The sequence below is a fragment of the Schistocerca nitens genome, chromosome 2, assembly GCF_023898315.1.
Source record: "Schistocerca nitens isolate TAMUIC-IGC-003100 chromosome 2, iqSchNite1.1, whole genome shotgun sequence".
Lineage (NCBI taxonomy): Eukaryota > Metazoa > Arthropoda > Insecta > Orthoptera > Acrididae > Schistocerca > Schistocerca nitens.
The window spans coordinates 1,001,699,109-1,001,712,790 of record NC_064615.1 but is presented as its reverse complement, the minus strand read 5'-3'; positions in this window follow the sequence as shown (position 1 = coordinate 1,001,712,790).

The following is a 13,682-nucleotide window of genomic DNA, read 5'->3' as shown; positions in this document are numbered from 1 at the left end:
AATCCCCACTTCATCTCTACCGCGGAGATGCTGTGTCTCATTGCTCATGTGCCGACCATAACACCACATACAAACTCACTCAAATCTTGATAACCTCCCATTGTAGCAGCAGTAACTGATCTAAAAACTGTGCCAGACACTTGTCTTAAATAGGTGTTACTGACCACAGCGCTGTATTCTGCCTGTTTAAATATGTCTGTATGTGAATACACATGCTTATACCAGTTTCTTTGGCACTTAAGTGTATTTACCTACGTTTACAGATGTTTCAGTTCTAAGGTTTTATTAAACAATGGAAACTCCAGGTCGGAATATCAAAATTGTTATAAACAGGATAGATTGCTACTTACCTTAATGATGAACCGTTGAGTTGCAGACAGGCACAACAGAAAAGACTGTTACACATTATAGATATTAGCCAAAGCCTTCTCCAGAAAAGAAAACACATACACCTTCACACAAATAAGCACACCTCATACACACACATGACAGCTACCACCAGCAGCTCCAACCGGAATGGAACTATCATGTAAGTAATAAGCAATCTGGAATGGGGGGGGGGGGGGAGGGTGGAGGATGAGGGAGGGTTAGTAGGATGGGTTTGGGGAGAGAAGAACACTGGCTGGTGGGACATGGAGGGACTAGAGACCGTTAGTCACAGTGTCAGGAGGGGGGTGTACGGAAAAAGAAAGAAAAATGTGGAGTGGAAAAGAGAGGAGCAGAGAAGGGCAAAGGATATGGGAACATTGGCAGAGGGCGGCACATAAAGAGGTTGAGGGAATGTGGAAGGGGAGGAGGTTATAGGACGAAGGGCTGAAACTATTGGACAAAGAATGTGAGGACAGTAGTTTACTGTAAGTTGAGGCCGCAATAATTTCGGGGGCAGAGAATGTGTTCTGTGGTTGTTTAGGCTCTGGATTTGAGTCTTGGTAGAGATTTACCATTCCATTTCCCCATACACACAAAATCCTTGCACCACCCCCCAACAGCTAGCTACAAAAGATGCCCCCTTCATCACTCAATACCACCCCGACTGTAACAACTAAACCTCATCCCTTGTCAGGGCTTTGATAATCTATCATCATGCTCTGAAAAGAGGGGCATCCTTCCCAAAATCCTACCTACCCTTCCTGAAGTGGTGTTTCTTCGTCCACTCAACCTCCAAAACATCCTAGTCAATCCCTACGCTACTCCCAATCCCAACCTCTTGCCACAAGGACCATATTCCTGGGGGAGTCCCACGTGCAAGACCAGCCTAATCCACCTACCCAGCACATCCTGTTCCAAACCTGTCACAGGATCATCTTACCCCATCAAGGGCTGGGGCACGTATGAAAGCAGCCATGTTGTACACCAGCTCTGCTGCAACCATTGCATAGCTTTTTATATTGGTATGACTACCAACTAGCTGTCCACCAGGATGAATGGCCGCCGCCAAACTGTGACCAAGAGCAAAGGAGACCACCCTGTGGCACAACATGCAGCCGAATGTAACATCCTTGATTTCAGTGGCTGCTTCACAACCTAGGCCACCTGGACTCTCCCCTCCATCACCAGGTTTTCTGAAATGTGCAGATGAGAGTTATCCTTACAAGTTAGAGGTCAGGATACAAGATGCTTTCCTACGTAAGCAACACCTTATCGGGGTTTTCTTCGACCTGGAGGCATACCATTTTGCGGCAGCTTTATGAGTGGGGTTTCCGTGGGCGTTTACCCACACTCATCAGATCCTTTCTGTCGGACAGGTATTTTAAGTATAAGGTTGGGAATGTCCTGTCTGACCGTTTTAAGCAGGAGAACGGTGTCCCTCAAGGAAGTGTCCTCAGTGTGACAGCTTTCGCAATTGCCATCAATAGTATTGCGTCCACAGTATGACGGCCCGTGCAGTGCTCCTTGTTTGTGGACGATTTCTCCATTTTCTGTGCATCTTCCTCCCTCACAGCTGCTACACGCCAATTACAGCTGACACTCGTGCGATTGGAGGAATGGTCTAAGACCACGGGCTTTAAATTCTCTTTGGAGAAGACCGTTTGTGTAGATTTTAACCGTTCCCGTTCTCTTTTTAATCTCCCTGTTTTAAAACTAGGAGACACTGTTCTCCCCTTTAGGGAAAAAGTGCAATATCTCGGGCTTATTTTTGATGAGAAGCTCACATGGTTGCCACACTTAAAGGATCTAAAAGTCCGCTGTTTAAAGGCTTTAAACATCCTTAAATGCGTCAGTCATAGATCCTGGGGTGCTGACAGGGCACGTCTGCTCCAACTTTATAAGGCCTTTGTGCGACCTCGACTGGAATACGGATGTCAAGCTTATGGCTCTGCAAGACCTTCCTACCTCAAAATGTTGGATGTGATTCACCATGAGGGTATTAGGCTTTCAACGGGGGCTTATCGCACGAGTCCAGTTGCTAGTCTGTGTGTTGAGGCGGGAGAGCCTCCGCTGTCCATTCGGCGTCTTCTCCTCGTGGTATGGCACGCGTACAGGGCCAAGTCCACTCCTCTTTCATTGGCATCCAACACTTTTTCCCAGCCGGCACTGGCACGTCTCTTCCGCCACCGTCCGGCGGCAACAAAGCCGTTTGGCATCCGTGCAAAGTAGAGTCTCGAGTCAGTACACCTGGAGGGCATTAAGGTACTCCACCGGGGATGGAGTAGGGGATCTCCCTGGCGACTACAAAGGCCAAGATTACTTCTTGATCTGGCTGCTTACAGGAAGTATTGTACCCCGGACCACTTTTTTAAAATTAAACTTACTGAGATTTTAGAACGTCATTCTGATTTTATTACTGTTTACACGGATGGGTCTAAACAGGGGGATTTTGTGGGCTGCTCTGCTGTGTTTCCCGATACTGTCCATCGGATAGGGCTCCCAGAGCAGTTCTCAGTTTACTATGCAGAACTGTTTGCCATTCTGCAAGCATTAGAGCATATGCGCCGACATCGTGGCACGAAATTCATCATCTGCTCCAATTCCCAAAGTGCTCTACACACTCTTGAACAGATGTACCCAGCAGATCGGATGGTGCAAGAGGTGCAGGACGCACTCCTGCTCTTGCAACAGCAGGGTAAGGATGTAATTTTCTGCTGGGTTCCAGGGCACATAGGGATTCCTGGAAATGAACTTGCAGATGCGGCTGCCAAGGAGGCTTGCTCCATCCCACCTCCTGCTCGCTGTTCCGTCCCCCTGCAGGCCATTACGTCTTTCATGACTCGGAAGGTCATGCGTTGGTGGGAGGCTCAGTGGCTGGACGTGAGGGATAATAAGTTGCGAGCGATGAAGGATTCTGTCCGACCGTGGATCACCACCTTCCGACAACGACGCGCTGAGGAAGTAGCCCTTACACGGCTTAGAATAGGACATTGTCCTTTGACACATGGTTTTCTGTTACGTCGTGAGGAGCCACCAACGTGTCAGACATGTGGGACACAGCTGTCGATACGACATATTTTAACTGAGTGTGTTTTATATGCAGGTTTGAGGGAAGATTTCAGTTTCCCACCAGACCTACCCTCTCTTTTAACTAATAATGAGGCGAGTGTCACTAGAGTTTTACGTTTTTGTGTGATGTCTGGCCTTCTTCCCAAAATATTGGGATTGAAGTCTTAATGTGCTGTCCAGTGGTTTGGTCACCCATTATTTGTAAGTGGTCACTCAGCCACCGTTAATTATTTTTACCTGTTTGTACTGCTATTTTATTTTTAGTTTTATCTCCCTGTTTTGATGTGCTGTGTCCAATCTTGCAATTTGAACAATACCCATTCTCTCACAATTCGGCTCTGAATTGAACTTTTGGGAACGGGCGCTGATAACCTCGCTGTTGTGCGCCCTAAAACACTAATAATAATAATCATCATCATCAGGAATTCTTCAAAGGTGGTTAGGTGGGAGAGTGGATGGATCATGGTTGGATGGTGGTATGAACTGGAAGAGGCAGGCTACAGTGTTGGAATTAGGTTGACTTTGGTTGGAGGAACTGGTTGCAAAGAAGTGTTCTGTTGCAGGAAATGGGAGAAAGACAGTAGGTTGGAGGGACTGGTAACAGAGTTTCCATTGCAGGAATTGGGAGAAGGACTGTGGAGTCTTGGTGGAGATTTCCTGTGCCATTTCCCCACACACCCCCAGTCCTCCCACCAACCCAACAGCCAGTTACAAATGAGTGCCCCATTTGTCACCCAATACCACCCCAACTGGAGCAACTAAACCACACCCCTTGTCAGGGCTTTGATAATCTATCATAAAGCTCTGAGAAGAGGGACATCCTACCCAAGATCCATCCTACCCCTCCTGAAGTGGTGTTCCTTCACCCACACAATCTACAAAACATCATAGTCAATACCTATGCCACTCTCAATATACCATATCTCTGTGGGAGGCTTAGAGGCAAGACCAGCCCAATTCACTACCCAGCACATCCTATTCCAGTCCTGTTACAGGCTTCTCTTTCTCCATCAAGGGCCGGGCCACCTGTACAAGCAGCCACGTTGTACACCAGCTAAGCTGCAACCATTGCATAGCTTTTTATATTGGTATGACTACCAACCATCTGTCCACCAAGATGAATGGCCACATTCAAATGGTGACCAAGAGAGAAGTAGACAACCCTGTGGCACAACATGCAGCTGAGTGTAACTTGCTTGATTTCAATGGCTTGTTCTCAACCTGGGCCATGTGGAGTCTCTCCACCACCACCAGCTTTTCTGAAATGCACAGATGAGAGTTATCCTTACATTACAATCCTCCCCCAGGTCCCCTCCTGAGAACACAGAGGAAAGGACAGCAATATATACTCTCGAAACAGATCCTGACCTAATCATCCATCCTGCAGACAAAGGCTCCATCACTGTCGTGACGAGTTGCAGTGACTATCTTTGTCAATTGTCTGACTTGTCCACCTATAAAATATGCCAGAGTGATTCCATCTCGGAAGTCCATCGTAACTTCCAGTTCCTGCTCAAAGCCTTATGACCATCCCAGAACCTCTCCCCTAAATCCATTTCCCTCCACACCCCTACGACACCATGCACATGCACGTTCTATATGCTCCCCAAAATTCACAAACCCAACAATCCTGGACTCTCATTGCAGCTGGTTAATGTGCTCACACTGAAAGGATTTCAGCCCTCCAAGCAATTGTCCATAATGTACCATTCCACATCAAAGATACCAATCATTCCCTTCACCAACTCTCCACTACCCCCACCCCATCCCTCTACCTCCTGGTTCCCTGTTGGTCACTGTTAACGTTAGTTCCCTATATGCCATCATCCTTCATGCCCATGGTGTTGCCACAGTTGAACACTACTTTTCCTTTGATTCATCTAACTAATTTTGTCCTACCATGTAACTACTCCTTTGCAGGGAAGGTATACAGACACATCCTTGGCACAGCCATGGGCATCCACATGACATCATAACCTCCACAAACAAATAATACGTCTGAGATAATGATTTTGTTAAACAGAAAACATTCCTATACAATGTTGATCACTTTCTCCAGCTGATTTTCAAAAATAATTAATTCCTGTACAAAATCTCATAAAATTTTCAGCTCAAACAACTATCTTTGAAAAACACAAGTTCCTAAGACAACCTGTTTATGGGCCATCTAGAGAAAACTTTCCTAGCCTCTCAAACCACTGGTCTGGTTCAGGTTCATTGATGATATCTTCATTATTTGGACTCAGGGCCAATATACCCTATCCTCATTCCTTCACAACCTCAAAACCTTCTCTTCCATCCGCTTCACCTGGTCCTCTTCAATCCTGCATGCCACGTTCCTAGAGTTTGACTTCCTCTTCTCTGATGACTCCATCCATGCCTCTGTCCACATTAAATCCGCCAACAGTACATGTATTTTGACAGTTTCCATCCCTTCCAAACCAAAAAATCCCTCCCGTACAACCTTGCAACCTGGGATCAGCATATCTGCAGTGGTAAGAACTCCATTCGCCAGTATGCTGAAGGTCTTACCAAGACCTTTGCTGACAGGCGCTATCCCCTGCAACTAGTCCACAAACAGGTTTACCATGCCATTTCCCCATACACTGCCAATCCTGCAAACAACCCCTACGAGCCACTTACAAAAAAGTGTCCACTTTGTCACCAAGTCCCAATGGGAACAACTGAACCACATCCCTTATCAGGGCATTGATATTCTTATCATCATACGGACATCGTACCCAAGATCCTTTCTACCCTTCTTGAAGTCGTGTTCCATCACCCATACAACCTCCACAACATCCTAGTCCATCACTATGCCATTCCCAATCCCACCCCATTGCCATACGGATCATATTCATGTGGAAGACTCTGGTGCAAGACCGGCCCAATCCACCCAACCAACAATTACTATTGCAGTCCTGTCACAAACCTGTCTTACCACATCAAAGGTCCCACCGCCTGCAAAAGCAGGCATGTTGCATACCACCTCTGCTGCAACCATTACACAGCTTTTTATATTGGTATAACTACCAAAAAGCTGTCCACCAGGAAGAACAGCAAATGCCAAACTATGGCCAAGAGCAGCTGAACATAAGCAGCCATTGAAATCAAGTATGTTCACAACCTGGGCCATTGGGATCCTCCCCTCCACCACTAGCTTCTCTGAAATGGGCAGATGGGAGTTATCTTCACAACACTTTCTCCACTCCTGAAATTATCCCCACCTCAGCCTACAGTAACCTACTGCTCCCACACTCTCCACCCAACAGTTTTGGCTCCTTGTCCTATCACTTCCTCCCTTTTCACATTCCCTCACCCTCTTTACATGGCTCTCTCTGCCATTGTAACTGTCCATCTTTTCTGCTCCTCCCCTTTTACTCCCCCTCCACATCCTATCCCCTGCCACTGTGCCTGCAGTCTCTAGTCCCTACATGTCTCACCAGACAGTGCTCTTGCCTCCCCCTACCCCCCCCCCAAATCCCTTACTGTCTCTTCCCCTTCTTTTCCCCACTCCAAATTGCTATTCACATGTCAGTCACAATCCGGTTGGAGCTGTTGCTGGTAACAGTCATGTGGGAGAGGTGTGCTTGCTTGTGTGAATGTGTGTTTTCTTTGCTGAAGAAGGCTTTGGCCAGAAGCTGTAATGTCTTTTCATTGTGCCTGTCTGCATCTCAATGGTTCATCTTTACAGTGAGTAGCAATCTGTCCTTTTTGTTATAATTTAAAGGTTTTATTAATTCCGACAAAGAACTGTCTTTAAAACTATGTTAAACGCTGTTAATATTTGGAATGCGTACATGAAATGTCACTATGTTTTCTATTTGATAATTCTACATGTATTATTCAAAAAATAGTATTGTATGATCAAGTTTCTATATTTGAAACTATTGACTTAACTGAAAAGAAATATGTTTATGCGAACTTCCAGTTGGTCTAGATTTGTAGCTTTGTATAAAAAATGATATGATAAATTTTGTCATTAGATTACTTTTAATGATGTTAAATAATGATTAAAATGTATGACAGAAAGAAACATAATCACAAATATTAATCAACATGAAAAAAAATTGTGCAGTGTATCGCTTACTTCACTAAAAGTGTATATCGTCTGCTCCTCTGTGTGTGTGTGTGTGTGTGTGTGTGTGTGTGTGTGTGTGTGTGGTGATTTTTTTCCAGTGTAATGCATGAACGCATTAGCATATCTACCTACTTTTGCTGCCTTATGACAGTTACAGCCCACACTAGTCCTCTGTGAGTAGCTGCATTTTAATTGTAACACCTAGCTGTTCCTGGCCACGCATTGCTGTTTTGAGTCTGGTTAAATGGAAAGGAAAGGAAAGAGAAAGCATACATTTCTGATATAAATGGGAAATGGATATACCGGTGTGTCCCAACCTCCTCCTCCTTCATCTCTGCTCATCTCCTCCTCCCTCTCTCTTTGTCCTTTCCCTCCTCCATCCTTCTCTATCTATCTGTCACCTCCTCCCCTCACTCTCTGTCCATTTCCTCCCACTTTCTATTTCCCCCTTCAGCGCTCTCTCTCTCTCTCTCTCTCTCTCTCTCTCTCTCTCTCTCACTCACACACACACACACACACACACACACACACACACACACACACACACACACACAGTATGAAGAATAATTCATATCCTCCATTACTTGTTCATGAACTATAGCCTGGGTCTCCACCATAAATTCTGCCTTCTTCTGCTCCCTCAATTGTTCTTTTCAGCAGACCATCATGCCAGAGAGTATGTGGCCTATCAGTTAAGCCCTTCTTCTTTTTAGTGTTTCATGAAGCATCTTTTCTCATTGTTCTAATGAAAACTTCACCATTCATGATCACATGTCTCCAGCTGAATTTCATCAGTCTGCTATAGTACCGTGTTTTGAATTCAGTGAGTTTTCTCTCCTCTCTTGTTCCTATCATCCAAGCTTCGCTGCAGTATGTTGCAGTGCTCTTCAACATTTGTTTCCTCATGTCAAGGCTTAGATTCCTTGTAGTGAATATATTTTCCTACTTACGTTAAGCATTCATGGCCTGGATAATTCTGCATATCATCTCATTGTAGCTTCTGCCATCACTCGTGATTTTACTTCCCAGTAAATGAAACTCATTCACTTCCTCAGTGGTTTCATTTTTCAACTTAACCGCTGTATTTCTTGTTTTGTTTCTACTGCAGACTAGAACTTACACTTTCTGTGTGTTTGTTGTATCGAATTTCTCTTCCATTGTCCTATCCATTGTGTTCAGGATTTTTTGCATGTCTCTTTCACTTTCTGCTGTTAATGCTGTGTCATTGGCAAATCTCAGCATGTCTACCTTATATCCATGAACTGTTACGCTTGTATTTACTTCTTCTCTCACCCTGTTGATTGCATTCTGTTTGTATATTAAATAATTATGGGAATATGGAACAACCTTACCTTACCCCCTTTTAAATGCTAGCTAAACGCGAAAGAACTTGCCCCCCTTCTAACAGCCGTGTACCGCAAGTCTCTAGAGGAACGGAGGGTTCCAAATGATTGGAAAAGAGCACAGGTAGTCCCAGTCTTCAAGAAGGGTCGTCGAGCAGATGCGCAAAACTATAGACCTATATCTCTGACGTCGATCTGTTGTAGAGTTTTGGAACATGTTTTTTGCTCGAGTATCATGTCGTTTTTGGAAACCCAGAATCTACTATGTAGGAATCAACATGGATTCCGGAAACAGCGATCGTGTGAGACCCAACTCGCGTTATTTGTTCATGAGACCCAGAAAATATTAGATACAGGCTCCCAGGTAGATGCTATTTTTCTTGACTTCCGGAAGGCGTTCGATACAGTTCCGCACTGTCGCCTGATAAACAAAGTAAGAGCCTATGGAATATCAGACCAGCTGTGTGGCTGGATTGAAGAGTTTTTAGCAAACAGAACACAGCATGTTGTTATCAATGGAGAGACGTCTACAGACGTTAAAGTAACCTCTGGTGTGCCACAGGGGAGTGTTATGGGACCATTGCTTTTCACAATATATATAAATGACCTAGTAGATAGTGTCGGAAGTTCCATGCGGCTTTTCGTGGATGATGCTGTAGTATACAGAGAAGTTGCAGCATTAGAAAATTGTAGCGAAATGCAGGAAGATCTGCAGCAGATAGGCACTTGGTGCAGGGAGTGGCAACTGTCCCTTAACATAGACAAATGTAATGTATTGCGAATACATAGAAAGAAGGATCCTTTATTGTATGATTATATGATAGCAGAACAAACACTGGTAGCAGTTACTTCTGTAAAATATCTGGGAGTATGCGTGCGGAACGATTTGAAGTGGAATGATCATATAAAATTAATTGTTGGTAAGGCGGGTACCAGGTTGAGATTCATTGGGAGAGTGCTTAGAAAATGTAGTCCATCAACAAAGGAGGTGGCTTACAAAACACTCGTTCGACCTATACTTGAGTATTGCTCATCAGTGTGGGATCCATACCAGATCGGGTTGACGGAGGAGATAGAGAAGATCCAAAGAAGAGTGGCGCGTTTCATCACAGGGTTATTTGGTAACCGTGATAGCGTTACGGAGATGTTGAATAAACTCAAGTGGCAGACTCTGCAAGAGAGGCGCTCTGCATCGCGGTGTAGCTTGCTCGCCAGGTTTCGAGAGGGTGCGTTTCTGGATGAGGTATCGAATATATTGCTTCCCCCTACTTATACCTCCCGAGGAGATCACGAATGTAAAATTAGAGAGATTAGAGCGCGCACGGAGGCTTTCAGACAGTCGTTGTTCCCGCGAACCATACGCGACTGGAACAGGAAAGGGAGGTAATGACAGTGGCACGTAAAGTGCCCTCTGCCACACACCGTTGGGTGGCTTGCAGAGTAAAAATGTAGATGTAGATGTAGATGTAGATGTAGATGTAGATGTAATTCTTGTTGATCACCAAGGCAAACTACTCAAATTTCACCCTTGTAGATACTTTGTATAAGTCTCCTCTGTCTAAGACTGATTCCTGACTGGTGAAAGATATTGAATAATACACTCCAGTAGACGTTGTCAGATGCTATCTCAAGATCAACAAACGCTATGAATGTAGTACCTCTTGCCCTTCTTCAACTGTTTCTCTATCACTTGTCTCAGTGCCAGTATTGCTTCTCTTGTCCCCACAGCTTTTCTAAAACCGTACTGGTCATCAGTTAATTGTCTCTCTGTTTGTTTTCCCATTCTTATGAGAATAATTTTGGTGACAGTTGCCGGCCGCGGTGGTCTAGCGGTTCTAGGCGCGCAGTCCCGAACCGCGCGACTGCTACGGTCGCAGGTTCGAATCCTGCCTCGGGCATGGATGTGTGTGATGTCCTTAGGTTAGTTAGGTTTAAGTAGTTCTAAGTTCTAGGGGTGTGATGACCTCAGATGTTAAGTCCCATAGTGCTCAGAGCCATTTGATGACAGTTTTTAATGAATATCACACCAGCCTCAATGTTCAGTGTTGTTCACATGTCCTTACATCTGTTTTATTTAGGTAATGGTACTAATATGCATTAAACAAAGTCTTCTGATAACTCTCAAGACCTGTAAATATCACCTACTGTGTCATAAAGTGCCATTTTCACTTTATTACCCAAATTTTTAAATAGTTCTCCTTGTATGCTATCAGCTCCTGGAGCCATCCTTTCTCTAAGGCCCTGTAGTGGTTTTTCATACCCTTCTTTCATAATAGGTGCTGCTACATCATCCATTTCTACTTCTTCCTTTTCAATTGTCAGAGTGCTGTTGCCTCCTCCATATACCTGTTGTAAGTATTCCTTATTCTTTATCTTGTTTTACCCTCTTATTAACCTTGTTACATAACCTTCTGTATTTCTGCATTCATTCTTTATCTTTCAAGTTCTTACACTGGCTTCTTTCCTGTATCATATTCATGAATTCCCGACTTATCCATGTTTCTTTTTATCTAATACCACTTCTGCTGAGTTTAACAGCATTTCTTTATTTTACTCAATTTCTGTTCTATCCACATGTATTCTCCGGGATCCTCAACGGTACTGTTTGTTTGTGCCGTTTGCCAATGTTTGGTAGACTCATCTTTAAGCTTAGATACCTCCCACTGTTTTCTTTCTTTTACCTTTAATCTTCTGAACTTTAGTTCACAACACATCATAACTGGATTATGGTCACTGTTATCAGCTCCAGGATAGCTTCAGCTGTCCTTCGTTTGATTCTTCAGTCTTTCTCTTACCAGGACATAAGCCTATTTGTGTCCTTTGTATGTCTCTTGGGATTTTCCCCATATATATATATCATCCTCCTTGGATGATGTTGGACTACAATATTTGTTACAGCTAAGTTTGTTGTATGCAGAACTCTACAAATCTCTCTCCTCTCTCATTTCCTTGTCCCAATCTATATCTAGTAATTGTATTTCCTTCGGTTCCTTCTCCTATTGTTGCATTCCAATCACCAAGTAAAATAAGGTTTCCTTCATTCTTTATTTTCTCTATCAATTCACTTAGCTCTTCATAACATTTTCTCCCAATTCTTCTTCCTCCTCTGTTGTTGGCATATTGACTGTCTTTTGATTTATTTTCAATTTTTGCGATAATTAGTCATTGTATTGACAAATCCCTTGACTATGTCTTCCAGCTTCTTATGTGCCATATCATGTTATGTCTGCTGTATCATAATGGATTACTCAATAAATCTCTGTTATCAAGTTCTGTAATTTCTGAGTCTGGAGTAAGGTTCTTACATTCCACGTACAAATTCTCCTCTCGTTGTTGTATTCTCCTGATGTATCTTCTCCAGCTATCTCCATCCGATGATCTGAGTGGGGGACTGTAGTTTTCCATTGCCTTCTCCATCCTGTGTTGTTGACCTTCTAGTGGCTCTTCTTCCTTTAAGAACAGTTTCCCATCCCAAGGGCAAGAGAGTGCGCTATGCCTCTGCCCATTCATCTGTCGTCTGAGGAGGCTATTGGTACTTGGTTGAGGAGGGGGAGAGGGGCATGGGGGACCACTCCATTTACTAATGGTCACTTAAACAGTGTAAGACAGAAAAACAGGAACATTTCCACAATACAATAAAACTAGATGTGATGAAGTAAAGAAATTTCATTCATAGTAATTGAAACCTTACAACTTTTCCATTTACGAAACATTGATGACATTTATCATTTTTTTTAAATTACGTCCTTTAGATGGCGTCCTCCTGTACAAATACATTCGTGAAATCTGCTGTTGAGAGTCCTCACTGACTGCTGCAACATTTCAGCTGGGGCTGTGAACTGCATCCCGAATTCTCTGTTTTAAATCATCCAGGGCTCTTGGTTGAGTTGTGTAGACTTTGCTCTTGAGGTGCCCCACAAGAAAATAATAACAAACGGATAAAACTGGTGATCTAGGGGGCCAGGGAATGTTACCAAATCATGAGATCATATCGTTGCCAAACAATTCTCACACATATGCCATTGATTGCCACACAGTGTGTGATGTCACTCCATCCTGTTGAAACCAGGCTTCTTGAACATTTGGAATTTTGTTCAATGCAGGCGTAACAAAAGTTCGTAACATCTCCACATAATGATCGGCATTGACAGTTATTGTGTTTCCCTGTTCATTTGCGAAAAAATACAGTCTAATAATCCCATGTGATGAAACACCACACCACACTGTCACTTTAATAGAGTGTAAAGGCCGCTCATGAACCTTATTAGGATTTGTGTTTGCCCAGTAATGGTAGTTCTGTTTATTCACATAACCTGTGAGATGAAAATGTGCCTCATCTGACATCCACAACTTGTTTAGAAATTGATTGTCATTGTTTATTTTTGTTATCATTTGTTGACAGAATCCTAATTGTAACTGGCAATTGTTGTCCAATTGTTGCACGATCTGTAGTTTGTACGGATGAAATTTTAAATCAAGATTGAGATTTCTGTGAACACACTCCTGGGACTTTCCAACCACTGCCCTTTTCTTATGAACTGAACATTGAAAGCTCCGTAGGACAGACTCGCGTACAACATCAGTGTTCGCTGGAGAACACACACTTCTTGGTCGTCCTGTTGGTTTCTTCTTGAGGGCAGATCCAGTCTCTTCAAAGTTATTAATCCAACATTTTATCGCATGTTTCGACGGAACAGCATAATGAGGTCCTAAATTATGAAAATATCGAAACTCCCTCTTCGCCGCTACCAACTATCATTGTTTTTATAAAACATTTTTATGGCTAACGTACGCTGCTTTCCATTCCACCGATCTATGAT